The following is a 26,349-nucleotide window of genomic DNA, read 5'->3' as shown; positions in this document are numbered from 1 at the left end:
TTCGTGTCAATAGGAGTTCATGTCATAAAGAAGATGGTTTCATTCATACTGGCGTAAAAAAACCCACCTCACCCCAAACTTCTGTTGTCACAGTTCGTTTGGGAATCATTACACAGATCACGCTATATGTTTTTGATGAACTAAAAAGAGTTCTGGAATCTAACTCAATCAAATCATATGTTTTGGATTCACTCAAAAGACTATTCGGAATTTGAAACCGGTTCCTACACAAATCACGCTGTACGTTTTTGATTCACAAAAAAATGAATCGGCTCTTAAGAGTCACTTGTTCACGAATTGGACTACACTTCGCCCTGTATGTTTTTGGTTTACTAAAAAGAACCGGTTCATAAGAGTCATTTGTTCATGAATCGGACTACACATATCGCCCTGTATGTCTTTGGTTCCCTAAAAAGAACCGGTTCATAAGAGTCATTCATTTGGAAAGTAGTTTGATTACACTGGCTGGGTTGTTTGGATTCCTTCACTAAAAGGAATGAGTTTTATTAGAGTTATTACAGGAAGGATCACATTGGCTGCGATTTATTATTTAGAGGAATAATTATTCTATATAATTATTATATAGCTTAAGCTGTTGTTTGAAAGAGTCGGTTATAAGGGAGTCGGACAACACCAGTCATGTTTTGATTCAATGACTCATTCAGTTAGGAATTGAACTGCACCAATCGTCATGGATCATTAGAGTTATTCATTAGGGAATCAGACGACATTTTCATACAGTATTTAAAAATAAAATGCAAAAGTGCATTGCGAACATTCTCATTAACATGTTTTTGTTGTGCAGAAAAAAGCAAGGCATGTGATGAACAACATGAGAGCGAATAAATGATGACAGAATTGTATGCATTGTCTATCTTGTGCCTCCCACTAAACGGCTCTTCAACAATGGAAATAGGCGACATCTGATGCCAGATCACCTGTGGCCATTTTTCACTGTCACATGAGCACTTTTACCATTGCCTTCATTCCACATGAACTCAAACACTAGTGTATCAGTTACAGCCTGGTTAAATATACACAGATAATTACACTGATGTAATTAATTCAGAGAACGACGGGTCAACGCACAGATTAGCTTTTCATACTTAAGTTACAAATGGTGTGGAACAATTTCTGTACCACAAAGACACATTGTGATTAGGCGACATTTAGTAAAATATGCACTGTGTATGACTGCATGAAGTACGTAGCATTTCTTTGTAATTCATTGGCACAAGTGCGGCAGCAGAGTTCTGGGATGCTTTGTAATCAACAGGAGGTCACTTCATCTCTCACTGGCTGGAATGAAAGATTTCTCCGACCCCGTGTGGCCCTGTGCTGCTTGTTACAAGACCGCAGAATATCGAGGAAGACAGCTTCAGGCTCCCGCTGACTTTATATGATTCCTTACAGCAGGGAAATTAATTAAAACATCCAGAGAAGGAGAAAGACCGCCAATAACAGCCTCGGTCTGTGTGCATGCACCTGTGGGGAGAAAGTGGAGCTATGTGACAAGGTTAAATTACAGGTAGGCCTACATCTAACTGCTTTTATTTGCATGTATATGAATGTGTTTTGGACATGGATAGGCCTATATGTTTTAAAATATACATTGCATATCAAATTCTAAATTGGAGACAAAAGGTATGCGTTTGTTAATATGCAGACGTTGTGTTGCCACAAGGTGGCAGTGTTTCTTAGGACATGTCAATTTTGTCAGGTTATTTATTCATTAATCTATTAAATGTTGATCAATATAATGCATAATGCAGATATATAAAAAAATTATAAATCAGGGCTATTCTGCAAGCAAAATGGTCTGTAAAGTTGATCAACTTGATCACAAAAAGTGAGACTGGTATCTACCTATTAGCCTAACAGAAGTTCATTATAAAAGGCGTTATTGTAGCCTATTATAAAGCAGTGCTTAATATAGGCTACATTCATACATTTTTTTTATATGAATAATCGTGACACTTAGCCTATTTGAGGTTTGTTAATGAGTCAGCTTACATTACTGAAGTGATAATGGCTGGCATACAAACTGCTAAATACAGAATCATCACAAGAATAAACACATTTGCCTCAGTTTGCTGTTCTTTCTTGATCTTGATTTACGATTAATCGAAACGAATCGTATGACTATCAAATCAAAGGTTCGTGCAGCATTGTTTATTATTATTATTCTTTCTGTAGCCTAGTCAATCGCTGTCAAATAGAACTTGTCGAGTCTGTTATATCCTTCGTTCACGGACTACCGAATGTTATTTTTGAATGTAAGGAAATCTTTTGTTTTCTATCAAAATTCTCTCGAATCGGATCTTCGCACGGAGTCGAATCTTTTTCTCCTTCACCCACGCGCTGTCGAATCGAATCTTTCTGTCATCCCGCGTCATCTTGACTGCATCACACATATCATGGGGTTATATTTGAAACAAAATACCAGACACATTTCTTATGAAATAACCGAGAAAAGACAGTGGCTCAAAAGAAGACAGCAGTGCGTTTTGTCCTTGGCATATGGTAGTGCATTGTTGTTCTTTTTAACCCTCGTTTGTCTTCTGTAATTGGATAGGATGGTCTTATCTCATTTGCCCACCCCCTCCCTCTTCCCATCTCTCTCTCTCTCTCTCTCTCTCTCTCTCTGACATCGGGGTTTTCTCTCTTCTACAGTAAGCGCCTGACACTGACAATGTGGACATCAGCGAGGAATATATAGTGTAGGCTATCATCTTAATTCGCATCGTGTTATCAGCGCATTCAACTTCATTATTACCAGGTAAGACGGCATTATTATTCCAGCTATCTTTTTCCTGTGTGCATGTAGTATTTTTATAGCTTCTATTTGTAATCTGCTCTGGTCAGAAGTGAGAGATGGTTCACAATCACAAATATCTGCTGCTGCTGCTGTTGTTGTTATAGCAGTACAAACGCAGGTGTGAACGGGTCTGCTTCAGCACCACTAATACACTTCAAACAACTAGTATGAATCGGAATGGCGAAGTTTACACCTTAATGAACGTGTTATGAAACCGTTTACCTCGCAGCTGTGTGAACGTGCTGATTAAGTTAAGATAACGCGCAGTATTCATCGAGACCAAGTTGGCTTGTACATTTCGATTTCTAACCTAGTCAATCTGATTAAGCCAATGCAAAGTGAGAGCTGGTCCAAGCCTGGCTAGTGATTTCGAATTCAAATCTCTACACTCCAGCTGAAGATTCTTTATTGGCTCTTTCCAGCACTGCAAGGTTATGACGCAACGTTTGGATTTCACAAGCAAGTTTGTGTAGGCTAAGCTCATTATGCATATCAACATACTGGTTTCTAGTTTCTTTAATAAAGGTTTAATACAGAACCCGAAAAAGTTCTTTGGGGTCTTTGTTTGGTGTGCCTTTCTAAACATGGATGACACGTGTTTGGGTCTGGACTGAAGCTCATTGATAGATTGGTGGCCAGCTGCCCAGAGGTCCGGGGTGAACACCCCTTCTGGACATCCGGTTTGATTTGGGATGCTCTAATTGATCAGGTTGACCTGGGAGCCGGACCCCTGCAATTACTGCAAATACGAATTAGCTCGGGTCAGTGACTGAATGATTGAGCGTCTTTGTAATTGAACTGATCCAGGAGAGCGCTTCAGTTTGGGACTCATTTTCATCCATAATCAAACCTGTCTTCACTCCATCACTCTCTAATCTATCTATCTATCTATCTATCTATCTATCTATCTATCTATCTATCTATCTATCTATCTATCTATCTATCTATCTATCTATCTAATATTTGAATGTAAAAGGTGGATCTCCTGATATATTAAGCATACCCTGTAATGTATTTGCCAATATTATTAAAGCATTTGTGGAATAATAGAGTTGAGCTGTTATTTCAATTATTCTCCATAACCTAGAAATGAAGTGAAAGCTTGAGTGCTGCTGCTGCTGAATCTATGCAGAATAAAAACCTCATTGTGCTCATGGTATTAAACTGTTTGGCATGTGAGCAGCTAATTCTTCTTCTCCGAAGCCCTGAATAGAGATCTTTGTTGCTGATCTTTTGCCTCGCTGTACAAACTAGCTTTGAAGTTAACTTTGGGTATTAAAAGGGTGTACAGGGACGTGTCCGTAGCTCGATTTCTACCAAATGTCTATTACAAAATAAGACGTGGCCATGTAATTGTTGCGGTTGCATTTTTGACAAATCTGCACCGAAGCACTTTGGATTTGGTTCTTTGATGAAGTCCCCTGCCAACTCAAACTGATATTCCCTCAAAGCAAGTTCATAGGAAAACAAATTGCCTCTCTGGCTGAGGAGATGACGAGGTAGAAAAACTGATGAATGACTTAAGAAGAGGGGAAAAAAGAGGATGAAGTGTAAACATCCTTTCAAAACAAAGTCAAAACCAATAGCGGCTTTGCTTGGAAGATCTTCTTCAGACCTCCTCGTTGAAGCACCTAACACACAATGGCATTCGGCGTCGCAGACAGGCGATTAACTGCGGTTTAATCTGCACAAGGCGCTTTTCTCCTCAACATTCTGATCTACGACACTATTTTTAGCCCCACAAAACAACCGCGGTTTCCCAACCCCCTAAAAACACTGCAGGCGCCTGTGAGGAATCCAGCATTTAGGATAAGAGCGCAGGCTCTCTTGGCGCTACGTGAGGATGCTAAGTTTGTCAGCGTGACATGCATGTGATTCATGCAAATTCTCCCTTGTCTCTGCCGTTTGTTTGTTTGGGGTGAGTTCGCAGCACGTGGTGCATCGCGAGGCCCTCGGGCGCGTGGCGGCAGAGCTGATCATGCACGGTTTCTGTGTTTAAAAAAAGATCGGAGAAGATATTGACCGCTTGCAAATATGTTGGCATCAGCAAACATGGCCCTTGGCATGAAATGTGACTCAAAACTGATACGACTGGGGCCTTTTAAGGCACAAAATTCAGTTATTATACGTTGTTCCAACAATCATGTGACTTTCTTTTGTCTATGGAAAAGGAAAGGAGAGATTTTGCAGCTCTTTCCTATGCAACGTAGTGACCACATCTTTACAAACTTGCAAAAAGATTGGTTATTTGCACAAAAAAACCCAATTATAAATATTTCCAGTTACTCGAAGCTTTTGTTATAATAGCCAAGCGAGCTCAGTTTTATTTATTAACGGTTCAACCAAATACTTTATTTTACTACATTCCTAAATATTTAAATTTGTATATATCTACTGTAAAATACATATTCAATGACCTATTATTAGTATTTCAAGTATTTTAATAAATAAGGGATTTTTTTTTGAGGGATGTGTGACCAATATATGTATGATAAAATCAAGTAAAAAAACAACAACAACAAAACAAAGCATTTATTTATTTTTGAAATGTTGTTTCAGACCATATTGGCTATATATTGGTCAATATTACAATATTTACGCCAACTTCATTCGTTACATTTAAAGTATTAATTTATTTATATCATGTTTGATCTAAACGTTTTGCTTTCAGTATGTGCAGTAATAAAGACAAATTAGTATTGAATTTTAATATCAGCCATTTATTGATTATTGTTCATAACATAAAAGGGAGTTTTTAAGGGATCTATTTATTTGTTTAGAACAAAATAGCTTAGAATTTTTGTATCAGCCATTTATCAGTTATTGACCAGAACAACAACAAAAAAATGTAAATATTAGTGCATCTTTTTTATGTTTTGTTTATAGTTTTTATTTATATAATGCAATATATTTTTTAGACAAAATGGTATTGTATTTAAAATATCAGCTATTTATCGATTATCGACCATAACATGAATTATGAAAAATAATTTATGGCTTTTATCAGTATCGAACTGAATTTTAATATTGATGCACCTCTAGTTCGTTTTTTAACTCTGCCATATGGAAAATAGCTGCACGAAGATTCTTCAAAAACTCTTCTTTTGTGTTTCACAGAAAGAAAACAAGGAAAATACAGCACACAGGTTTGGAATGAAGTGAGGGTGAATAAATCATGACAGAACTTTAGTTTTGGGTGAACTGTCCCTTTAAATAAAAAGAAACCAGTGTATTGACAGATTGATAGCATAATAATGGCTTAACGTCTCTCTTATGAAGTAAACAAATTAGATCCATTGAGTCATGCAGAAAGAGAGCAAACTTGCTGTCACAGTGTGTTTGCTGCTGAAACAACTGTTCCTCCAGACTCTCCTCCTATAGCACTTCCTCCAGCTACAGTACATTTGTCAGCGCACACAAGGATGTTTTTCCTGTCTGCCACATTTATAGGAAATGCAATGAATTTTATTTTTGACAGACTGGGCCATCGGTATCTCTTTTCAAGCTTTATTTGATATTTTAGATCTTGCTTTATGCACTTCCATGAATAGATTTTTAGAAGTTGCAAATAAAACAAAGACTATAATCTTTCAGATTGCATAAGGGTTTTGACAAAAAGGGGGAAAGTAATGAATGTTAATTAGAAACGGACATCATATCTCACTATTTCTTCTAACGTATAGCGTCAAGGTTGTTGCTTTTGTCTTGAGATTGTGTCTAAACTTAGAAGCGATTCTCCGTTGTGCATGTTGTTTGACACTCATATCTGCTTCAGTCGAAGTTTTCTCCCATCAATGTCAAAACAGCACCCCCCTTCCTCGCCCACTGTCAATGTCACACTACCAACTTTTGCCGAGCGTCTTTGATATATTTCTTTGGAAGAGAGCTCTGAGAATTTTTAGATCAAGACGTGTTTCTTTTCCATCTCTCCAATTCCCGTCGGTATCAAAGCCAGCTGGCAAGGTTGCAATCAAAAAGCTGAAAACGCGACGCGTTTGACCTGTTCGTGAAAAGTTAGAGAACAATGACGTTTTTTAATAAAAGGCCGCACAGATATTTGCGGTTTACTGGCTTCGACTGTAGGAGTTAGCGAGGATTGTGTAGAACAGAACGGTGCTTTCATAGAAAGAGAATACTTGTATTGTTTCATGTGTGCTAGCCTAGCGAGCAGAATGCGCGAAACGCAGCCCACTGCCCCGGACAAGCTTCCCCTTATTTGTCTGCTTTCTGAGAGATTGAGGTCATTGTTAATTGAAACGCAGACACATGTTAATTAGTGTGAGATATTTTCCCCTGAATCTCTCCAACTAACGATGTCCTTCAATTAATTACCGTGTTCCTGTCTCTGCTGCAAGCTAGTGCTAGTTAAGAGAAAAAAAATGAAAGGAATTGTTCACCCACAAATGAACATCCGCTTATGTAGTTCACAAACTGACTTTCTTTCACCCGTGGTGAACAAAAGAAAGTGTTTAGCAGAATGTTCACTCTGCTCTTTTCCTTACAATGAAAATAGTGGTGACAGATTGTCAAAAAAGCTCCTCATTTTATTTGCACTTCTGCATGTTCAATCCCAGTCACATGAACCACTATTATGAGACTTTTGTTTAAACCCTTTTTGTCATTTTTGGAGCAGGGTTGCTATTGTAAACTAAAACTAACAATAATTTTTTTATTAATGGAAAAAATGCTAAGCTAAAATTTGATTAGTTTAGAACAGTAAAAGTAAAACTATTAAAAGGGTATATAATACTGGTAAAATAAAATATAAATATTAGATGAAACTTGAAAAACCTTAGTAGGTTAAATAAGTTGAAGTTGAAGTGCTAAAATTGCTGAAACTCAAACTGAAATATTAAAATAGATACATATATTCTAGTAATTTTGTCGACAGAAGAGCATAACAAAATTACTCGAATTTGAACTAAAATGTAAAATTTGCAAGGTAATAAATTAAAACTATAACAGGATATAAATAAAACTAAAATGTTTTGGAGTTCGACAGTGATGGTCACTATTAATGGAAAAGAGTAGCCTGAACTTTCTACGAAATATCTCCTTTTTCTGTCTTTTATAAACACAAAGTCATTAATGAATTATATTATATACATATTATTTTAAATAATATTACATTTCTAGCCAATACTGATATTGTCATGTTATGGGCGATAACTGATGAACGGATGATGTTGTATAATACTGTGTAAATATATATATTATGATGAATTATTTGTCACTTTAAAATACTGATCCGTCAAAATCACTATTATTATTATTATTATTATTTTTTTTTTCAGTAAATTTAAATGTAAAAGCAAGTGAAATTGTGATATTGTTGGACTGTTTGTTTAGTGAAGCTGCCATAGATTTAGAACTGTCCTGAGAGAAATCCAGCGCTCTCTTAGATACTCTAATAAAGCTTGAGTAATTAATTCCAAACCGGGAGGATTTGCTGACAACCACCAAGTTTCTCCATGGTGATTTTAGGGATATAATCAATCTGACGTGTGTATCAAACACCTGTTTACCCAAAACTGAATTGCTGCCACCTTCTATTTTAATCAACCACATGACAATTGCCATGGCACACCAGCTCCTCTCCAACCCAGCAGCCCAAATGCGGATCTATCTACTCTCCGCAGAGAGATTCCCCTCAAGCCATATTTATGAGAGGCACTATTCACCTACCACAGCCACAAATGATGTCCTTTCCAGAAAGGCATGCATGTACCTGAGCCTTTTGGACACCTTGCCATGCCACGTTGACTTTACTGTAAAACAATGCTGTTTTCTGAAGTAGTACTTCAACGAACGAGGTGGGGAGGGACCTCTGGACTTTCCGCCACTCGTTGGGAGTCTTGATAGTGGGAGAGAGGAGAAAAAAGAGTGCCGAAAGCACTCTGTATCCTCAGAGGGACGGCTAAGCGCATAGGGAAGAGCTGCAATCCTCCATTAGACTGAAAGGTTACAGGTTAATAACTGACTGCGGAAACAGGATAGGAGAATGAACGCTTTTTGGCATTTGAGCTAAGTGAAAATAGTGTCTTGCAAACATGAGAATATAGCAGAAGGGAAGAGGGAGGTATGGTCTTTAATAGCAGGATGTTAAAGTGGATGTCAGCTCAAAATTGACCTTATTTATTCATGCGTTTCTGGTCTTATTGTGATTGATTTGGAGCGTCTTTTTCCAAATGCTTTGCAACTTTTCAGCAACACTGTTCCGCTTCTGAAACAACTAGGTCGTGTTTTGTAGGACATTAGAATTAATGGTAGATTATTTATTTAATATTATATATTTAGAACATTTTATATTTTAATATGCAACCTATTTTATAAATAAATATTTTGAGAATTTTATGAGCCAAAATCTGCAATTTTAGATGAAACGCACTACTGTCTGATGACACAGGGAAACTGGTTATAAATATAATATTTCCCTAAAGTCATGATTCATTCATTGTTGAATCATAACAGGAGTATTTTTTTTTTCATTTGTTCACAAATCATTTTTGCTAATCTGTTATCCAACAGCAGTCGCTAATATATTAACATAATATTAATAAAATCTTTTTAACAAATTATATAATATATATCTAGCAATTTTTTACTTCAATATAAACTATTAGTCATATCTATCTAGCTGTCTGTCTTTATTCTCCAACAATTAAAAATATTGCTATCATTGACAAATATTGGTCGACTGTGCAGAGGATTTCTATTTCAGAGACCGAAGCTAGACACCGCATGCGAGCAGCCATTAAAGAAGCGCTTCCACGTAAAAAAGTTGAACAAGAGCATGCTCTGCTAAACATCAAATGTGCAACTTTTGAGCAAGTTCTAGGTCAAATAGTACGTCTCATCGAAAGAAAGAAAATTTTAAGTGTGCCTTTTATTTTAAATAAGCCTCCATGCATTATTCGGCCTTTCCAGCTCACGCTTGAGCGCACTATTATGTCAAGCAATGCCTTGGCTCTTGAACAAGCGTCTGAATGGTTCACTTGGTCGTAAAGAATATCGCAGAAGCACTCAAGTGCTTTATTATTTAAAACCCATCATCTGCTCATTTCCGAGTCCGGAGCCCCACTGCATCTCCTGAGTTTCAATGAGGTGGATTTGTTTGTGCAATCCAAAAGCAAAACTCCCATCTGCAGTCATCAGCGAATTTAGAAGTTTATGTCCTATGGATACAACCAGTCATTGTCACCTATCATTGGGAACCCTAGGTGATTACAATAAATGTCAAGTTTTTTGGCTTGCGAGCTAGAAGGGTTGGCATTGTAAATAAGGTCAAACTGATATGCCGAGTACAGGAAGAAGGAGATATTGCTTGATTATTTTATTTGAAGGAATATGTAAAGATGCTAAAAGATCTGTACATTGTGGGGCAGCAGAGACTGGAAATATTATGCTAAAATCCTAAACTTCTAACACAACAGTACAGCACATTTTTTTTCTTCCATCTTTGTGTTCTGCCCTGACGACAAGCGACTTATATCTCTCCAGAAAATGACGCCCTTGTTTGTGAGACAGTTTCCCCTAAGTCAAATAAATAACAATGGCGAGGGAGCTGCCATAATGGAAGCTCACATGTCATGAGGAATGCTCCTCAGGCGGCGCGAGAGGGGGGTGTTATGCTGTGTGGGTGCATGCAAGCACGTCTTTATCCTCGAACACGTCAGAATGATTCATACGATGACAGAGCAGCCACTGTGCCGGCCACGCCATCTCTTCCTGCTCACAAGTGGCTGCTTTGTGCCTCCGTCAACCTCGGTGCAGAGATGGCAGGACACGACAAGCGGGGACCAATTCAGAGAGAGATGTCCAAGACCGGTGAGGAGGAGGAGAAAGAGTGAGGAGAGACAGCAGTGGGGAGTCTTGCCAAGTCGGCAGGCAGCATCCATTTCCATCTTGAATGTAATATCCTAATGTGCTCTTGGAATCGCAAATCTAATAAGGAAAGAGATGGGGAGGGAGGGGAGGCAAGGAAAGAGGGTGGCCCTTTTCAATAATGAAAACTGGGCAGAAATCTCTCAAGCAGTGAGAGAAAGAGAGCGAGAGAGGCCTACCATAAATTACCGAGTCAGGAAGTGACATGCACGTCTCCAAAAGCTCTTGGAAATGCCAATATCTGGACTTATTTGTAGTGCAAAGATGCGGCAGTTGCAATCCTGAGCAGAGAAAGGGCTTTGCTGGGTGTAAAATTCAAGACTGAAGCATTGCTGACTGTGAACCTCAATCCAGCTGGTGTAAAGGAAACAGCCGACTGCTCAAATTTATCTGTCTCTTCATCATGCTTTTCTTTCTCCCATCTTTTCGTAGAGCTCTGGGATTTGATTGTTGCTCCAAAGCACAAATCCGTCCATTTAAAAAACAATTTTGACAGTGTTGTAGTCAAGTCCAGGTTATTTGAGTCTGAGTTCAGGCAGAGACCTGAGTAGGAGCCAGATCCAAAAGAGACTGGTCAAGACTGAGTCGAGACCAAGACCAGGCGAGGGAAGAGATATGATCAAGTTCAGAAACGTGTTGGGTCAGAGACAAGACAGAGACCCGAAGAAGGCAGAGTCCGAGTCGAGACACAGACCTGAAGAGGATCGATTCCATGGCAAGACCAAGACCAGAAATGGATTAAGTACAAGTCAAGACCGAAACTAGAAGAGGGTCGATTCCGAGTCAAGACGGAAACCAGAAGATGGTCGAGTCAAGACATAGGCCAGAATAGTATTGATTCGAAATCAGAAGGGGCTTGATTCGGAGTCAAGGCAGAAGGCAGAAACCAGATGGACTCCAGAAATGGTTTGGGTCCGAGTCAAGACCGAAACCAGAAGATGGTCGAGTCAAGACATTAGGGCTGGGTATTGTTCAAAATCTTTCGATCCGGTGCCAATTTCGATACCTCAGTTTCGATACCGGTTTCTAACGATACTTTTTTCGATACCATATATTTTAAAATCCATTTCAACATCAGCAAAAATACATTAAACACAAAACTTTTATTTTTCACCTTAATTAAAACAAATTCTGGTAACACTTCACACTCAGGATAACATTATTAATACAACTGGTTGTGCTTTTTGGATAGGGGTGCACCATTCAGGGGCAGACTGGGACCAAAAAGTTGCCCTGGACTTTCTGGCCCACAGCAGCCCACCACATCATAACGCAAACACCCCTGTTTTGATGTCATTAATTTAATATTTAAGTATACAGTTTGGTGATTTTAACCAATAGGGCAACTGATCCTAAAAAAGAAAAAAAAAAAAGAACAGCAGCTGTTCATTTAGCGACTCCTAGTGAGGGATACATGCTCATCAAGACACAAACATTCTTCTAGAACTCACACTTTGCATTCAGTTAGCAGATCCATATCAATCATGCATGAAGTAGAAGTTTATAAACTCAAACGATAGCTTTATGTGCTTTACAGATGAACTTGACGTCTTTATTCATTCAAGATGTTTAATAATAGATAATCTTTGGCTCGGTAATAAAAGTTAATGATCCAATTAGTGAACCGATGATTCTTTTGAGTCAATCTTTTAAAATAATCATTTATTTTGTTTAACGAAACCAGTGTTTCACAAACTTGATAGATCTGAGGTGCAGGGCTCTTAAAATCGCTATCCTAATGTCCCGGGGCTATTGTGTTTTCCAGTCCGATGTGCTATTGTGAATAGTGATGTAAAATTCCTATCTTGATTTGCGTTGTTCACTCACTTGCAGGGGTGAAACAGATCATGGCCGATCGTTTGCATTTGTTTCTAAATATTGCTGATTCAAGCGTTTTAAAAAATTAGTGCGCGTTCGGAGCTTGTGCTCACTCACTCAAAGCACGCGCTGTGAGCAGCATTTGAGACAATGCGCGTACAGAGAATGAATTCATCTTTCGCTTATCGTAACTTCTGAATGAACACATACACACACAATTAAATCAAAATAATTGTCTCTGCAAGTATTCTCGTAAACACAGTCGGTTATGTTTTAAGTGAACGTATACAGTAGCCTACTGCTTAGAGAAATTCGCTGTACCGGATAAATCTGTCTCTCTCAGTTTTTTAGACGACGTGAAAGGGGGCGTGTTTCAAGATACGCATCGAGTAGACCAAACTAAACAGGGAGGGAGGGCAAAACACTCATCCAAACAAATGCTTCATTAACACCGGCTTTGGTTGCAATACTCTTATCGAATATGTTGCACTTTGCTGACTCGGCATCCACTTTTATAAAGTGTAGCCGGTAACGTTTTTAGAAAAAACAACTACAGCTGTGTTGTGTGACTGTGAGTATCTTCAGAAATCCTCCCCGTCACGTCACGTGGTGGTGGACAGCCAATCACGGCGAATTTGGGTCCTTACATGCATGTATGCTACAAGCTCACATAGACACAGCCGCTCAGCAAAAAAAAACCCGGCCGCTTGGCTTTTGGAACCGAAATTTGGCACCGTAAGATAAATTATTTTTCAATACTCATAGTATCGAAGTTTTTCGTTCGATACCATAAAGGTATCGAAGTTCGGTACCCAGCCCTACAAGACATAGGCCAGAATAGTATTGACTCCAAGTTAAGACCAAGACCAGAAATGGGTCAAGTCCAAATCAAAATCAGAAGGGGCTTGATTCGGAGTCAAGGCAGAAACCAGAAACCAGATGGACTCCAGAAATGGTTTGTGTCCAAATCAAGAATGATATTAGAAGGTGGCTGAGCCAGAGTCAAGGTTGAGACCAGAAGAGGGTTGAGCAAGAGTCAAGACACAGGCCTGAAGAGTATCAGTTCCAAGTTAAGACCAAGATCAGAAATTGGTTGAGTCCAAATCAAAATCGAAACCAGAAGAGGGTTGAGTCCGAGTCAAGACAGAAACCACAAACTGAACGAATTTAAGTCAAGACCGAGACCTGAAGAGGATCGAATCTGAGTCAAGATCGACAGACACAAGACAGTCCTACGAGACATTTAAAAATGGATTTAAAATACTGATGAATCGTATTGTACTTAAACTTTAGTCTAGTCAAATGCTCTCTAGAATTTGAATGCCCTTCCCGTTAATGCAACCTGCCACATACTAACATTAGCAATCAGGAATGACTAACGCAAACTAAACTTCAAAAATACAATAATTCTATCCGTAGGAAAGAACAAAATCACAAATATCTCTTTAACATCACAATTGTTTCTTCTAGACGGCAGTGCAACTTAAATGGAGAGAAAATTGAGACTCTTGCTTAGGGCTACTATAGTTTACCACAAAATGTGTTTTATTCTGTGGAAAAAAAAAAAAAAAAAATATTTAGAAAAATGTCTCTGCATGTTTTTATCCATATAGTAAAAGTCCATTTTTATTTCAGATGTCATTGCTTGGACAAAAGCCATTGAAACATTCTTTGAAACATCTTCTTTTTTGAAGAAAGTCATGCAGGTCTGGAATAACATGAGTAAATTATGTATAAAGAACACAGACATGGTCAATTTTCGATTTCATGTTGACTTTAAGTGAACATAACTGAGAATTATAATGTCTCTTGAGCTATACAAGAACAACATTTGAGCAATAAAATCCTCCGCCTTATTGCTTTCCTTATTCTCTCTCTCTCTCTTGTTTTCTCACCTCCTTATTTTCTATTGAATATACATGTCTGCGTTGGTAATTACTGCACAGATCTCTCCGTTATGTATCGCAGAGGATGTGGTGTCAGTATGAATTAGGGATGAGACAGCCCTGCAGCTGACGTCTGCACTCGTTTTGAAGATATAATCATCCACCCTTGTGGCTCCACCAGCACTCGTTTCCGTCCCCACCTACTCGTTACGCTAAAATACAAGCTAATCGCTATTATTAGCCCTCTAGGTTTCTGTAAAATAAATCAATTGGTCTGACCTAGTTTGATTTAAGGTTTATAAACAGGGTGAGGTTTAGTAAAGGGTTTAGCGGCTCCCGTGCTGGTGGAATGATGGGACTGTCATGGCGCCCCGGCTTAGTTTTAGCAGCAGGCATCTAGGACCAGGATCAAGGCCGTACCCTGCACAGTCCTCAGAAATAATCGAATTTCTCTTTCCCGGAATAGGCAAATAAATCTCACTACAGGAGAGACGCAAGCTTGGGCTCCGCAGGACAGAACGGGATAGTTCTATCCCCATTTTGTCCACCATTTCTGGCTTTGTCTCTTTAAGTGTATTTTCACAAAAAACAGTTTTCAGGCAAATAGCATCAATGTTAAATCAGTATTTTATGTTTGTGACTCAAATACTTGCAATAATTTCACAACGTGAAACAGTTTACGTTAGGAGTACGTGTATTATATATATAGATGATAAAAAAATAAAATAAACATTATTGCAATATTTATAGGACTTTGAAAATATTTGTACAGTGTAGCTGTCCTAATGGAGTATCACTCACTCTTACAATACTTTTATTTAAATTAAATTAAATTAAATTTATGCATTTTATCCAAAGCGACTAACAGTACATTCAGGCTATCAATTTTTACCTATCATGTGTTCCCAGGGAATCGAACCCACAACCTTACGCTTGATAACGCAATGCTCTACCACTTGAGCTACAGGAACACATAATGTATTTAATCAGTAAACACTTTACTTTTAAATAAATTTGCGCCAAAAAAGTACCCTTGCGGCAGTGAGCTGTGTAACCGGCACACTTGCATTTGAGCATGCACTTTTATTTTTACACAGCGTTTGTGTTTCTCTGCGGCATGCAGCATTTCTTTACCTCGGCACTGAGCTGCTTATCATTCTAGAGGCTGGTTAGCACTCGCTGGCTTTGATCAGACACCCCTCCACTCCCGCTTTACTCTGCTTGCCATGAAAGACCCTGACGCCCATTGCCTCTGAATCTCTCAGAGGTGCTATGGGCGGTTTGAAGGAATGTCATAGGTGGTTATGAGTGGGTGAGAAGTGGCAAGCTCTCGGAGGTTCCCCCAGCCCTGTCCTCCCACCCTGCGCTAAGCCGTTTGTTGCTGGCGTGACAGTAGCAACCGCTAACCGTTGCTAAAAGTGGCCTGCTTTTCCTAGCACTGGCTAATCTCACTTTGTTTCGCCAAGCTCCTAGTTTCCACAAAGCCAGCACCTGAATAACAGCATTTGCTTTTAAGAGCCGGCCCGGGCCGAGCTGGAGGGATTTATGGGCCGAAAGCTTCATCGCTGCAGATCAATCAAAGCCCACTTAATGCATTCATACACTTATAATTCAAGACTAGATGTTAATCATTCAATGCTAGAGTGTTTTTGTTTGTGGCTAGGGATTTTTCCCCCTTCTTTCTGTCTGCCGAGTGCCTAAAATATTTAACAGGGCTTGTGCTATTTTAAGATGGAAGCTCATTCTCCCTCACTGTGTGTGTTCCTTTTCTTTTTTTTCTTTCTAACCATGAGACAACGACTTCTGAAATTCAGTCGGATGCAGTTTATAGCTGTGCCAAAACAAGCAGAGAAGGGCTTTGAGGTATGACGGCGTTTACCTGGCGACGGTTGAAATGTGTTACTGGGGAGAGATTCTGCTCTACCACTTATACCATAGTATGTCTGTGGTGCTGTTTTACTAAATACATGTGCTATGTGTTTGTTGATATTATTATTATTATTATTATTATTATTATTATTATTATTATTATTATTATTATTATTATTGACAAATACTCTATGAATCAGAATAAGTAAATAAGTTGTAAGTAAATAAGAAGTATTACTATTGTTCATATTTTGTTTATTTATTCATATTTCAGTTTATTTTAAATTGAATAAATAATAAAAATAAAAATATGTATTTGTAATGCAGTTTATTTTTAAATACTACTACTACTTATTGACATATTTATTTTTTATTCAATTTAAAATCAAATGAAATATGAATAAATAAACATAATAAATAATAATAATAATAATAATAACAATAATGTTTTTTATTAATGTTTCAGTTTATTTTAAATGAATAACAATAATAAAAATAATAACTATTATTATTATTATTATTATTATTATTATTATTATTGTTGTTGTTGTTATTATTTATTTCAATTTATCTTAACTTATTATTATTATTATTATTATTATTATTATTAGTATTATTATTATTATTATGAAGTAAACAAAATAATAATAATAATAATAATAATAATAATAATAATAATAATAATAATAATGAGTAATTATATAAATAAATAAAATAAAAAATATTATTAAAGTTTAATAATCAAACAAATAAATAAATGTGTTCTTCAGAAAAGAATAGGAATAATGTATACTGTGTATATAATGTATATACACTGGTCATATCATTAAAATAATTATTTCATTGGCTAGAATTTTAATCTAAACATTATTACAATATAAATTTTAGGCAAAACAGTATAAGATTTTTTCAAGAAATATATTTCAAATGATTGTTCTTACTCAGTTGGCACATTTCTTGATTAAGCAAAAACCTCACTGTATTCTGTTGAGTTTATTAGATCTATTTTGGGTCCAACCACCCAGTCCTAACAGAAAGTATATGGAGGACAAAAGAAGTTTGTGTCTTCGACAGCGATTGGTGCTTTGAAGATATCCTGTATGCAAATGAAAGAAGCTGGCAGGTGTCACCATTCACTAAGGACATGTAGCCTATCCGCGTGCATGTTAATCACTTTCAATGCATCCTAGATCTGTCTATTTTCACCATTTTCTTCCTCCTTCCCACTTCTCCCTGCTGTGCATCTGTCCATCACAATGACAGACAGATGGGATGTGCCCTGGAAAAAGAAAATCTGTACGGGAATCTGCAGTTGTGACAGACAGAAAGACCAAAGTCCTGTATTCGGAGACCAATCTCGTCCAGAAAAAGCTAATCTAAGAGCAGCTTCGGTTGTTAATGCTCTTAGCCTCGTTCACCGCGGTGTGATTTCCCACAGGGCTAAAGGTCAGATGCGTGTTGGCTCGCTGTCAGTCGTCCACAGGGTGTTGATGTGAAGTCATCTCTTCCTGAAGGACCGTCACAAATCTCGATGGATGGCATGAGACATCTGACTATTAATCGAAGGTTTGAAGTGTCGTTCACAGAGTCAGTGATGAATGTTAAACACTTGCTTCTGCCCAATTCAATTTGAAGCCTTCAGGTATTATTTTTGGACACTTATTCTGCCTGATGAAAAGGCATTTTGTTGTTGGTTACTGCTTAGTTAGCTGGTAGAACGTGCTGCTAACTGATAAAACCTGGTGAGGCCGGTTAACCTGCTTGAACTAGTAAGTGTAGAGATGTGTCAATGTTAAAATGCATGTTTTGGTTGCCGATAAATTATATTAAAAACTCCTCAAACTCAATCCAAAATAATTTCAATCAAAAATAATTGTTGTCTAAATGAACTAAAACTACTAACAATACTACAGTTGTAATAATAATGAGTGAACATAAATCTAATATTTTAAATCCTGCCTTATAATTTATCAAATTAAAAAAAATATATTTATTTTGAGATTAGCTAATTATTTGTATTTATTTAATCTTTATTTTCAATGTAAGAATATGTATTATTTGAATATATATATATACATATATTGTTGTCGTTAATAACAATAATAATAATAATAATATGCTTTAAATTATAGGTTGTGTTGAATTTTATTAAATGAAATACATTATAAATCTTATTTTCTAATGTTTAATGAACTTTCTAATACTATTTATTATTATTAAAATTAGGATTAGGATGTGTATTGTGTAGAATATGTATTTAATATAATAAATGCATGATGATCTTTATTTATTTTGTAATGTTTTGTTTAATTAATTATTTAATTAAGTATTTAAATAATAATAATAATAATAATAATAATAATAATAATAATAATAATAATAATAATAATAATTGTATTTAAATCTATAGGATGTGTTTAGAATGGGAATGTAATTCTTAATCAATTCTATTTTGCAATATTTTATTTAATACATTTGAAATAATGTATTCTTGATGGTAGTAATAATAATAATAATAATGTTATTAACTTTTAGAATATACTTAATGTTATCATGTGTGTTTATATACACGGATGCATTTAAAATGATAAAATATATCAAAATATAGATAGAAATACAGATGAAAAGTAATCCGCAACAACCAAAAATAGCAACTGTATGTAATTATAAATTATTATAATAACAGACTAAACAAAATGTATAAATCTATATTTTTAAAAATTATATAAAAATTTCCATTTAACTCAATTCAGATGGCCTTTTCTCTAAAGATGCATCATATAAATACTATGCGAAGTATATTGTGCGTAAATTGATACATTTACTGGAATGAGATTAAATGTCCTGCATCAGCAATAATGCAATAAATGTGGGCAATCTATAATATCAGCTGATAACTGTATATTGGTATATTATATATCTCAGCGTGTAGATGCTTAAGCTAGTTGAGAGCTGCACAGAACAAGCGTTACCTTACCGTCACGGCAGGCATCGCTGCTTTTCTTTATCATTATCTTCCCTGCGTGTTTTAAAACAAATGTCACCCATACGTAGCGCCCAGTTGTAACAAGGTTTATTATGACACTCACAGGTCCTGCATGTCACCTCGAGCGTGACCACCGAACATGCTGCCAGGGATTAGACTCAAAGGTCATATGTCCCAGTAAGTGTAGCGTTTAAGGTGAGATGAACGGCCGTGGTTTGAGGAATAGCTTTGAGTACCTGCCACGACATGCGCCTCTCGCCTGAAGAGAATAGCATGGAGGATTTGCCTCGTATTTTGAGTATACAAGTGGCTAAAGATGAGCTTCTTCCACACATGGCTTCCCAGAGCCCAACACAAAGCCCTTGTTGAAGCCGTGAGATAGTTTCTCATTAGAGAGCTGGCTGCTTCTGCTCGAGCGCTAGTGTTGAGATTTGGTTTTTGGATTACCGCCATGATGGATTATACAACTGGTGGTCTAGACAGTTTGGATCGCTTGCTGTTAAGTGTCCTAGTTTACTCCGGCCTTACAAAACAAGAATTACAATCAGTTTTGTGCCCGTTTGTTTAATTAACGTTTGTTAATTATGTTTTGTCTTTGGGGTTTTTAAAGAGTAGGTCACCCAAAAAGTTTTTTACTCATCCTCAGGCTATCCGAAATGTAGATTAGTGTGTTTCTTCATCAGATTTGGAGAAACGTAGCATTACATCACTTGCTCAGCACTGGTTCCTCTGCAGTGAATGGGTGCCGTGAGAATGAGAGTCCAAACAGCTGATACAAACATCACAGTAATCCACAAGCAACCCACACCACTCCAGTCCATCAGTGAATGTCGTGCGAAGACAAAATCTGTATGTTTGTAAGAAACAAATCCATCATTAAGTCATTTGAACTGTCACTTCTGGACAAAATACGAGTCCGTAATCCATAATAACGCTTCCTCCAGTGGAAAAGTCCATCTCCTGTTGTTTTCGAACACCAATTTTAGTTTCGAAATGTTTTGGACTGTTTTGAACTGTGCTTGATCTGTGCATATGTCTCTCCTGATTCAGACAAGATTATTTTTAATTTTTTTATAGAAAAAGCAATATTATGGGTAGAGGACTTATCTTTTATCAGCTGTTTGGACTCTCATTTTGACGGCACCCATTCACTGCAGAGAATCCATTGATGAGCAAGTGATGCAATGCTACATTTCTCCAAATCTGATGGAAAAAAATAAGAAAAGAGCAGTCAATTTTCAGCAACTTTTCATTTTGGCGTGAAATAATCCTTCAAATTGGGATTGTGTTGTTTCTAAAGACAGAGGCTCATGGGATAGACGTGGGTTACAGTAACTGAAGGTCACAGCTCCGAATGGCAGGTCACGCTGGAATCATGCATATCCATTATTTTCATTTCTTGTTTTTGGCTGTCACTCGGAGTTGCCAATATAGGTGCCTGCTTTAGAGCGCTGGCGTTCCACTCAATGTAAGCGCCCACATTTAAGCACCGGTTTCGGGTGTTTTATTGGTGTGGCGTCGCTCCAGCATTAATGAATAGGTGTTACGGCCCAGCTCTGCCTCTGCTCAGTGGGTGAATGCAGCATAATGTGTACATTTGTATTTAAAGAGTCTTGAAAGAAGAGTAACCAGAACACAATTTAACTTTAGAGTAAATATACAGATGGGGCACTTCAATTAAAGCTCAGCATGTGAGAAATTGAAATTTAGGACCATTTAAGATCTTTGTAATGGTCATTAATTTACTTTAATATTTAACTTTATTCAGTGCTTATACATACATATATATATCAGGGCTGTCAAATGATTAATTTTTTTTTATCAAATTAATCAGAATTTTCAGTGGATTAATCATGATTAATCACTATTTGCAATTACACCTGAATCCTAACCATTTATTTTCTGAAATGCATACCAAAAGATAAATAACAGGACACATATACATAATTTTCATGTATTGATTCATCATGTGGTTCTTTTTTTCTGAATTTCAAAAGTTTAACATTTACTTAGATCAAATTTACCTGAGCACTATATCAAACCATGCCATTTAACTACAGATAGTGTAAGAGTTTTAGGTGAACCAGTGGTTAAGTATAGCCACATATCTATGAAATTATGCATAGAGAAACTCGAAAGAATGAACTCAGAAACACAAACATGCGCCTTCTCTGGGCACTCTTGTTTTTGGGAGGTGTTCATTTGCTCTGTCACAATACTTTAGGATCGATATTTTCACGTTCTGAAGGCTTCAAGTGCCAGTAAAACCAAGTAAAAATGCATATGCTTTTCCAAACAGCTGTAATTTTCGCACTGCGCATGCATGAAATGCGTTAAAAAAATTGACGTAATTAACAACAAACAACTAATTAACGCCGTTAACACGCTATTTTTGACAGCCCTAATATATATATATATATATATATATATATATATATATATATATATATATATATATATATATATATATATATATATATAGTTAGATTGAGTAACTCAATGACTGTTCAGTGCACATAGTCATCTCCTCTATGTGCCGACGACACACAATTCAAATAAAACGAAATGAAAGCCATACAATTCTGACTCAGTCCTGTGGATGCATGTTCTGAAGAGCGGGATCTTGACATCCGTGTACCTGCATTTTAATTTCCACCCTGACCACTCCACAGGCCTCGAGTTCATCCAGCAGGGATCAGTCAGAGCCAGATGGAGATGTCTTTTCCTGCAACTCAAATATTACTCTTTCATTCCCCTATCTCCATCGTCACAGGGTTTCGGGCAGGCTACAGAAATATCATGACGTCTTCCGATTGCCAAATAATATTACATTTGTTAGCCGTCCGACTCTTTAGTGGCTGGTAAAACACAGCAGCCAAAAAACAGAGACTTGCGGATATAATCGGATGAAGAACAGCTCGGCTCAAATTACGACCAATTTAGGTGCAAGGACAAAATGTACATATCCGTAACGTGTCCTCATTACATTTACTGGAGCCATTCAGAGATCAGGTGACGGACAAATCAAGGGAAAGCAGAAGAACGAAAGGACAGGGAACTCTGGTTTACATTTTGCTGACTTGATGTAGGGATTTGAACATCTGTATTTGGACGTTAAAACATATGAAAAATCCCTTTTTTACATTAAAAGAGGGACTTTGTATGGGCTTTTTGGTTTGGTCTCATACGAAACTATTCAGAACATCCATAAAATAATATAGAACACCTAAGAAACCACTAAAACCCAATCAGAACTCCTTAACAATTGGGAAACTATGTTAAAAACCATTCAGAACACACTAGCAACTGCATAGCAAAATAAAAACCATGAAGCACACCTTAGCAATAATCAGCAACTGTGTATCAACATAAAACAACAAAAACATTTAGAACAACCTAGAAACCGCTAAAACCCAATCTGAACACCTTTATGAAATGCACAAAATAATACACAGCAATATGCTAAAAACAATTCAAACCAACCTAGCAAGTACAACATCGATGCGCTAACACCATTTTGAACACCATTGCCACTGCAGAGCAACTTGAAAACACTAGACTGGGTATTTCATTTCTTTTTTCCAAAAAAGTCTTCCACAAAAATGCTAGGAGAGATGTTGTTAGGGAACCTAAATTATTAAATTCTTATTCTGACTTTCATTCTCTGTACTCTTCAAATCCTCTACCTTTAATCCTCCACAGAGTTTACGTGACTAAAATGATCCGAGTCAAAGTTCAGGTCAGGATTAGTTTATCAGTTGTGCTGAGATCATTGGGAGCGAGCCACTGTAGAAAACTCGTTATTTTTTTATTTATCTTTACTCTTTGAAAGTCTTACCCCAATCCAGTGGAGTTCTTTATCCACTCTTATCCTGCTCTTAACCTTTGAATCTCCACAGACACTCGTCACGAGTCTCTGCAGGGAACAGAATCGCCTCACCGGCCTGTGTGATAACTAGTACAGACGAGAAACGCCGTGCCTCTAATCTACACATTTATCTTGCTTAGGGATATTCCAAAAGCTATGCTAATTAATAAGTGTATCTTTCTGCCCAAGTCTCACAATGTCCTGTTAAAAAGCTTGCTAAACCTCTTCTGGCTCTTTGAGTGAGTCGTCACTAGTGTTGTTTTTGGCGACCTGTTTTAATTTGAGTTTTAGTCTAGTCTTTGTGTGAAGCTGTCATTTTAGTTTTTATTAGCTTTAGTCACATTCATACTCTTTTTAGTCTAGTCAAGTTTTCAGTCGACTGAAAGTCTGAGCATTTTAGTCTTCTTTTAGTCAGAATTATCCTTGATTAGTTTTAGTCGACGAAAACTGATGACATTTTAGTCTAGTTTTAGTCAATGAAAATTGTATTTAGGCTCTTTTTTTTAGTAATGAAATTCTACTTAACCCAGTCAATATAATATAAGCTCCTAGTAGTATAGACAAAACCATTATATATATATCTTATTATATTGATGTTACCTTATAAACTCAAGAAAACATCCATTCCAGACAAGGAAGACTCTCTGATTAGAATGGACAACATTTATTTTACCAATCAAACATGTTAGAAGTACACACATCGGTCCTTTTCTCTGTGTCCGACTTATCTTTGTTAGTTGTCGTCTTCTAAAAAAATACCACGATCGGGGCTTGAGGAAGTGACATCGCAGTGCGACCTGATGCAGACCCTGAAGTGAGACTCCGGAAACAGAAATACTGCAAAATAATAGTAATAACGTGCTAAAATGATGTTATTACGTTTTGTTTTGATCAACGAAAATTAAGAGACATTTTAGCATAGTTTTTATTTTGTGGACCACATTTAGTCTCGTTTTTATTCGTCAACAGTATTGCATTCTACATTTAATTATAATTATCATCACATGACCAGCGTTTACGTTTGCATCTTGGCTCAATTTCGTCACGTGATAAAAATTCGTTGATGACAATATTTATAATTTTCGTTAACGAAAGCAACACTAGATGTCACATTACTTTTTTTGTAAAGTATTACAGGAACAAATTATATGCTTTTTGTGAGATCGGTGTTAGTAGATGAACTATTGTCTGCTATGTTACATGCCAACCCTGTTTCAGATTCTGTAGTATTTAATGCGTATACATCCATTATAAATGTATCTATAATTGTATTATTTTTATTATTATTATTAAACGTTCACACATTTTAAACTGTATTTAAAAAAAAAATCCTACGTTTGTCAACAAAAATCATAAACTTTAGTTATTTATCTATTTATTTATTTATTTTTAAATTCACACCTTTTAACTGTTTAGAAATGTTCTACCTATGCATTTATTTATTTATGATTAATTACTATGTTATGATAGTATTTTAGTATTTGGTTTATCCATCTAATGGTATTTTATGTTCATAAATTGGCTAATAAATGCATCTAGAATTGTATTATTATTTTGTTGTTATTATTATTATTATCATTAATCATACTTTCAATCATCTTTTAAACTGTATTATTAAATGTATCATACCAGTATTCAAAAATGGCAAACTTGTTTTTTAATCTTATATTATTTAAACTTTTGTCTATGTTACTTGCAGTCCAGCTACTGATTATAATAGAATTATTTTATGTTTATATATGCTTTTTTCCCCTTAATTTTATTTTATAATCTCTAAATATTTGATATATATAGTTTACCATTTGCATGTTTATGAAAAGAATCTATGCCCTGATCTGCAGTGTACACTGCAGGGGTTTATCAGACATAGAGCATTCCCGTAAGCAAGCAGTGAGTAATGCAAGTATCCATAACCTGAAACTATTGATCATGGCGCTCCTCACCCCCATCCCAGCATCTCTAGTGGCTTCTCGGGTTGCTTGCATCATCATAATCATGTGGAACCAGAGTAAAGTGACAGATTGATTTAATGACCTTCAACTCAGACAGAGGTCAAAGGTCCAGATAGGCGTTTCTCTCAAATGACAACCAATAGATACTCACAATCCCTTAACCTGAAGGACAAGGAAGAGAGAAGGAGGAAAATAAAAGGTTTACTCAACTGTATCAGTAAATAAATGAGAACAAAATAAATGAGGTAAAATAAAACCTAACATTTTCCATAGTTTAAAAGAGGGCACAATAAAACATGCTTACATTTTTATGCATCAAGGGATTGATAATATATATATATATATATATATATATATATATATATATATATATATATATATATATTGCATTTGGAAGTACCTCTATTTTTGCCCTACTTTTTAATGCTTTAACTTTAGCCATAAACAGCAGTGTATAATTTGCATAAGCTCTGCCTTTAAAAAATAATTCAGTTCAATAAAAGGAAAAATAAATAAACTAGAAATAGCTTGGAATATTTTACAGAAGGGTAAGAAACAAATGCACGTCAAATAATTCCCAACAGGATTGCATCGCACATATTTTTTTAAATGCGATTTCTAGCTATGATGTGTCTGTCTGCGTTGTAATAAATGTATCCAGAAAATTGGTTGTAATCTGAGAGAATCTGCAGCATATGTAGGGATCTCGCCTGAGGGGCTAATGTGTCCCGTGAGTACAAAGCGGTCTGCGCTGCAGAGCACTCATTTTCTCTGGCGTGAAGAGGATTTTAACAGATGACTGCTCGATCAGAAGAGGGCTACGTGACGTGACGTTAGTGGGCCCTGGTTCCATGTCCTGTGAGAAAACATACACTAGAGACTTAGCCTTATGGCATTTGCCTTGTGAGGTTAGACTTCAACAGAGAAAAATTTAATTTGCTCAAGTGTTCAAATGTGAGTTACTGGTTGCAGTCTTGTGACTGTGGCGCTCAAGTTAAAAGTTGCTTCGTTTCCATTCCACTGCCCTGTGTCTTACATTTTTTCAACGCAAAAACATTTTCTGTGTGAATGGCCCTTTACTGATACTTTAACAAACCTCCATACTCTAGAGGGCGATCGAGCTGCTTTCAAACATCTGTGCAATTGTTTAAAGAGAGTTAGCTGAAGTCAGCATGAATTACACATGTAGCTATCTGTAAACATGCTGACTTCAGCAAACTCACTTTAAACTGTTTTTCTGTAATGAGAGTGTTTGACCTGAAGGACAA

At 36.6% G+C, this 26,349-nt stretch overlaps 1 protein-coding gene across 3 annotated transcripts in view; it reads left to right on the top strand.

Annotated features, from left to right (window-relative positions):
* The first annotated feature begins 1,053 nt into the window (after positions 1-1,053).
* The window catches only part of LOC127942407 (poly(rC)-binding protein 4), a 73,467-nt gene continuing 48,171 nt past the window's right edge, over positions 1,054-26,349 (top strand). Inside the window, exons 1-2 of one of the 3 annotated variants that reach the window (XM_052538105.1) lie at positions 1,054-1,528; positions 2,674-2,779. The gene's annotated coding sequence lies outside the window, so the exon portion shown is untranslated. The remainder of the gene's footprint in view (positions 1,529-2,673; positions 2,780-26,349) is intronic. The other 2 variants (XM_052538104.1, XM_052538103.1) reach the window with 2 other exon arrangements.

This window comes from Carassius gibelio, chromosome A22 (assembly GCF_023724105.1).
Source record: "Carassius gibelio isolate Cgi1373 ecotype wild population from Czech Republic chromosome A22, carGib1.2-hapl.c, whole genome shotgun sequence".
In the NCBI taxonomy this organism is placed as follows: domain Eukaryota; kingdom Metazoa; phylum Chordata; class Actinopteri; order Cypriniformes; family Cyprinidae; genus Carassius; species Carassius gibelio.
The sequence above is the reverse complement of the archived record's forward strand: the minus strand, read 5'-3'. Positions and strand labels throughout refer to the sequence as shown.